The sequence below is a fragment of the Phyllobates terribilis genome, unplaced genomic scaffold (genome assembly GCF_046119375.1).
Source record: "Phyllobates terribilis strain yellow unplaced genomic scaffold, ASM4611937v1 Scaffold_20__1_contigs__length_20440879, whole genome shotgun sequence".
In the NCBI taxonomy this organism is placed as follows: domain Eukaryota; kingdom Metazoa; phylum Chordata; class Amphibia; order Anura; family Dendrobatidae; genus Phyllobates; species Phyllobates terribilis.
The window spans coordinates 3,911,372-3,918,761 of NW_027362780.1; positions in this window are offsets into that span (position 1 = coordinate 3,911,372).

Genomic DNA, 7,390 nt, shown 5'->3' on the forward strand with positions numbered 1-7,390 from the left:
ATAAATACTTTTTAATAAAGCATAGGATAAAACCACATAAATACAATTTAATAAAGCACAGGATAAAACAACATAAATACAATTTAATAAAGCATAGGATAAAACAAATTAAATACAATTTAATAAAGCATAGGATAAAACAAATTAAATACAATTTAATAAAGCATATGTTAAAACAACATAAATACAATTTAATAAAGCATAAGATAAAACAACATGAATATAATTTAGTAAAGCATAAGATAAAACAACATGAATACAATTTAATAAAGCATAGGTTAAAACAACATAAATACAATTTAAGAAAGCATAGGATAAAACTACATAAATACATTTTAATAAAGCATAGGATAAAACAACATAAATACAATTTAATAAAGCATAGGATAAAACAACACAAATACTTTTTAATAAAGCATAGGATAAAACCACATAAATACAATTTAATAAAGCATAGGATAAAACAACATAAATAAAATTTAATATAGCATAGGTTAAAACAACATAAATACAATTTAATAAAGCATAGTTTAAAACAACATAAATACAATTTAATAAAGCATAGGATAAAACCACAGAAATACTATTTAATAAAGCATAGTATAAAACAACATAAATACAATTTAAAAAAGCATAGGATAAAACAAATTAAATACAATTTAATAAAGCATAGGATAAAACAAATTAAATACAATTTAATAAAGCATATGTTAAAACAACATAAATACAATTTAATAAAGCATAAGATAAAACAACATGAATATAATTTAGTAAAGCATAAGATAAAACAACATGAATACAATTTAATAAAGCATAGGTTAAAACAACATAAATACAATTTAAGAAAGCATAGGATAAAACTACATAAATACATTTTAATAAAGCATAGGATAAAACAACATAAATACAATTTAATAAAGCATAGGATAAAGCAACATAAATAAAATTTAATAAAGCATAGGTTAAAACAACATAAATACAATTTAATAAAGCATAGGATAAAACAACATAAATACAATTTAATAAAGCATAGGATAAAACAACATAAATACTTTTTAATAAAGCATAGGATAAAACCACATAAATACAATTTAATAAAGCATAGGATAAAACAACATAAATAAAATTTAGTAAAGCATAGGTTAAAACAACATAAATACAATTTAATAAAGCATAGGATAAAGCAACATAAATAAAATTTAATAAAGCATAGGTTAAAACAAATTAAATACAATTTAATAAAGCATAGGATAAAACAACAGAAATTCAATTTAATAAAGCATAGGATAAAACAACATAAATACATTTAATAAAGCATAGGTTAAAACAACATAAATACAATTTAATAAAGCATAGGTTAAAACAACATAAATACAATTTAATAAAGCATAGGATAAAACAACATAAATACAATTTAATAAAGCATAGGATAAAACAACATAAATAAAATTTAATAAAGCATAGGTTAAAACAACATAAATACAATTTAATAAAGCGTAGGATAAAACAACATAAATACAATTTAATAAAGCATAGGATAAAACAACATAAATATTTTTTAATAAAGCATAGGATAAAACCACATAAATACAATTTAATAAAGCATAGGATAAAACAACATAAATACAATTTAATAAAGCATAGGATAAAACAACATAAATAAAATTTAATAAAGCATAGGTTAAAACCACATAAATACAATTTAATAAAGCATAGGATAAAACAACATGAATTTAATTTAGTAAAGCATAAGATAAAACAACATGAATACAATTTAATAAAGCATAGGTTAAAACAACATAAATACAATTTAATAAAGCATAGGATAAAACAACATAAATACAATTTAATAAAGCATAGGATAAAACAACATAAATACTTTTTAATAAAGCATAGGATAAAACCACATAAATACAATTTAATAAAGCATAGGGTAAAACAACATAAATACAATTTAATAAAGCATAGGACAAAACAACATAAATACAATTTAATAAAGCATAGGATAAAACAACATAAATACAATTTAATGAAACATAGGATAAACAACATAAATACAATTTAATAAAGCATAGGACAAAACATCATAAATAAAATTTAATAAAGCATAGGTTAAAACAACATAAATACAATTTAATAAAGCATAGGATAAAACAACATAAATACAATTTAATAAAGCATAGGATAAAACAACATAAATACAATTTAATAAAGCATAGGATAAAACAACATAAATACTTTTTAATAAAGCATAGGATAAAACCACATAAATACAATTTAATAAAGCACAGGATAAAACAACATAAATACAATTTAATAAAGCATAGGATAAAACAACATAAATACAATTTAATAAAGCATAGGATAAAACAACATAAATACAATTTAATGAAGCATAGGATAAAACAACATAAATACAATTTAATAAAGCATACGTTAAAACAACATAAATACAATTAAATAAAGCATAGGATAAAACAACATAAATACAATTTAATAAAGCATAGGATAAAACAACATAAATACAATTTAATAAAGCATAGGTTAAAACAACATAAATACAATTTAATAAAGCATAGGATAAAACAACATAAATACAATTTAATAAAGCATAGGATAAAACAACACAAATACTTTTTAATAAAGCATAGGATAAAACCACATAAATACAATTTAATAAAGCATAGGATAAAACAACATAAATAAAATTTAATATAGCATAGGTTAAAACAACATAAATACAATTTAATAAAGCATAGTTTAAAACAACATAAATACAATTTAATAAAGCATAGGATAAAACCACAGAAATACTATTTAATAAAGCATAGTATAAAACAACATAAATACAATTTAATAAAGCATAGGATAAAACAAATTAAATACAATTTAATAAAGCATAGGATAAAACAAATTAAATACAATTTAATAAAGCATATGTTAAAACAACATAAATACAATTTAATAAAGCATAAGATAAAACAACATGAATATAATTTAGTAAAGCATAAGATAAAACAACATGAATACAATTTAATAAAGCATAGGTTAAAACAACATAAATACAATTTAAGAAAGCATAGGATAAAACTACATAAATACATTTTAATAAAGCATAGGATAAAACAACATAAATACAATTTAATAAAGCATAGGATAAAGCAACATAAATAAAATTTAATAAAGCATAGGTTAAAACAACATAAATACAATTTAATAAAGCATAGGATAAAACAACATAAATACAATTTAATAAAGCATAGGATAAAACAACATAAATACTTTTTAATAAAGCATAGGATAAAACCACATAAATACAATTTAATAAAGCATAGGATAAAACAACATAAATAAAATTTAGTAAAGCATAGGTTAAAACAACATAAATACAATTTAATAAAGCATAAGATAAAACAACATAAATACAATTTAATAAAGCATAGGATAAAACAACATAAATACTTTTTAATAAAGCATAGGATAAAACCACATAAATACAATTTAATAAAGCACAGGATAAAACAACATAAATACAATTTAATAAAGAATAGGATAAAACAACATAAATACAATTTAATAAAGCATAGGATAAAACAACATAAATACAATGTAATTAAGCATAGGATAAAACAACATAAATACTTTTTAATAAAGCATAGGATAAAACCACATAAATACAATTTAATAAAGCACAGGATAAAACAACATAAATACAATTTAATAAAGCATAGGATAAAACAACATAAATACAATTTAATAAAGCATAGGATAAAACAACATAAATACAATTTAATGAAGCATAGGATAAAACAACATAAATACAATTTAATAAAGCATACGTTAAAACAACATAAATACAATTAAATAAAGCATAGGATAAAACAACATAAATACAATTTAATAAAGCATAGGTTAAAACAACATAAATACAATTTTATAAAGCATAGCATAAAACAACATAAATACAATTTAATAAAGCATAGGTTAAAACAACATAAATACAATTTAATAAAGCATAGGATAAAACAACATAAATTCAATTTAATAAAGCATAGGATAAAACAACATAAATACAATTTAATAAAGCACAGGATAAAACAACATAAATAAAATTTAATAAAGCATAGGATAAAACATCATAAATAAAATTTAATAAAGCATAGGATAAAACAACGTAAATACAATTTAATAAAGCATAGGATAAAACAACATAAATAAAATTTAATAAAGCATAGGATAAAACAACATAAATACAATTTAATAAAGCATAGGATAAAACAACATAACTACAATTTAATAAAGCATAGGTTAAAACAACATAAATGCAATTTAATAAAGCATAGGATAAAACAACATAAATAAAATTTAATAAAGCATAGGATAAAACAACATAAATAAAATTTAATAAAGCATAGGATAAAACAACATAAATACAATTTAATAAAGCATAGGATAAAACAACATAAATACAATTTAATAAAGCATAGGATAAAACAAATTAAATACAATTTAATAAAGCATAGGATAAAACAACAGAAATTCAATTTAATAAAGCATAGGATAAAACAACATAAATACAATTTAATAAAGCATAGGTTAAAACAACATAAATACAATTTAATAAAGCATAGGTTAAAACAACATAAATACAATTTAATAAAGCATAGGATAAAACAACATAAATACAATTTAATAAAGCATAGGATAAAACAACATAAATAAAATTTAATAAAGCATAGGTTAAAACCACATAAATACAATTTAATAAAGCATAGGATAAAACAACATGAATTTAATTTAGTAAAGCATAAGATAAAACAACATGAATACAATTTAATAAAGCATAGGTTAAAACAACATAAATACAATTTAATAAAGCATAGGATAAAACAACATGAATTTAATTTAGTAAAGCATAAGATAAAACAACATGAATACAATTTAATAAAGCATAGGTTAAAACAACATAAATACAATTTAATAAAGCATAGGATAAAACAACATAAATACAATTTAATAAAGCATAGGATAAAACAACATAAATACTTTTTAATAAAGCATAGGATAAAACCACATAAATACAATTTAATAAAGCATAGGGTAAAACAACATAAATACAATTTAATAAAGCATAGGACAAAACAACATAAATACAATTTAATAAAGCATAGGATAAAACAACATAAATACAATTTAATGAAACATAGGATAAACAACATAAATACAATTTAATAAAGCATAGGACAAAACATCATAAATAAAATTTAATAAAGCATAGGTTAAAACAACATAAATACAATTTAATAAAGCATAGGATAAAACAACATAAATACAATTTAATAAAGCATAGGATAAAACAACATAAATACAATTTAATAAAGCATAGGATAAAACAACATAAATACTTTTTAATAAAGCATAGGATAAAACCACATAAATACAATTTAATAAAGCACAGGATAAAACAACATAAATACAATTTAATAAAGCATAGGATAAAACAACATAAATACAATTTAATAAAGCATAGGATAAAACAACATAAATAAAATATAATAAAGCATAGGATAAAACAACATAAATACAATTTAATAAAGCATAGGATAAAACAACATAAATACAATTTAATAAAGCATAGGATAAAACAAATTAAATACAATTTAATAAAGCACAGGATAAAACAAATTAAATACAATTTAATAAAGCATAGGATAAAACAACATAAATTCAATTTAATAAAGCATAGGATAAAACAACATAAATTCAGTTTAATAAAGCATAGCATAAAACAACATAAATACAATTTAATAAAGCATAGGATAAAACAACATGAATACAATTTAATAAAGCATAAGATAAAACAACATGAATACAATTTAATAAAGCATAGGTTAAAACAACATAAATACAATTTAATAAAGCATAGATTAATACAACATAAATACAATTTAATAAAGCTTAGGTTAAAACAACATAAATACAATTTAATAAAGCATAGGATAAAACAACATAAATACAATTTAATAAAGCATAGGTTAAAACAACATAAATACAATTTAATAAAGCACAGGATAAAACAACATAAATACAATTTAATAAAGCATAGGATAAAACAACATAAATACAATTTAATAAAGCATAGGTTAAAACAACATAAATACAATTTAATAAAGCATAGGATAAAACAACATAAATACAATTTAATAAAGTATAGGATAAAACAACACAAATACTTTTTAATAAAGCATAGGATAAAACCACATAAATACAATTTAATAAAGCATAGGATAAAAGAACATAAATAAAATTTAATATAGCATAGGTTAAAACAACATAAATACAATTTAATAAAGCATAGTTTAAAACAACATAAATACAATTTAATAAAGCATAGGATAAAACCACAGAAATACTATTTAATAAAGCATAGTATAAAACAACATAAATACAATTTAAAAAAGCATAGGATAAAACAAATTAAATACAATTTAATAAAGCATAGGATAAAACAAATTAAATACAATTTAATAAAGCATATGTTAAAACAACATAAATACAATTTAATAAAGCATAAGATAAAACAACATGAATATAATTTAGTAAAGCATAAGATAAAACAACATGAATACAATTTAATAAAGCATAGGTTAAAACAACATAAATACAATTTAAGAAAGCATAGGATAAAACTACATAAATACATTTTAATAAAGCATAGGATAAAACAACATAAATACAATTTAATAAAGCATAGGATAAAGCAACATAAATAAAATTTAATAAAGCATAGGTTAAAACAACATAAATACAATTTAATAAAGCATAGGATAAAACAACATAAATACAATTTAATAAAGCATAGGATAAAACAACATAAATACTTTTTAATAAAGCATAGGATAAAACCACATAAATACAATTTAATAAAGCATAGGATAAAACAACATAAATAAAATTTAGTAAAGCATAGGTTAAAACAACATAAATACAATTTAATAAAGCATAGGATAAAGCAACATAAATAAAATTTAATAAAGCATAGGTTAAAACAAATTAAATACAATTTAATAAAGCATAGGATAAAACAACAGAAATTCAATTTAATAAAGCATAGGATAAAACAACATAAATACAATTTAATAAAGCATAGGTTAAAACAACATAAATACAATTTAATAAAGCATAGGTTAAAACAACATAAATACAATTTAATAAAGCATAGGATAAAACAACATAAATACAATTTAATAAAGCATAGGATAAAACAACATAAATAAAATTTAATAAAGCATAGGTTAAAACAACATAAATACAATTTAATAAAGCGTAGGATAAAACAACATAAATACAATTTAATAAAGCATAGGATAAAACAACATAAATATTTTTT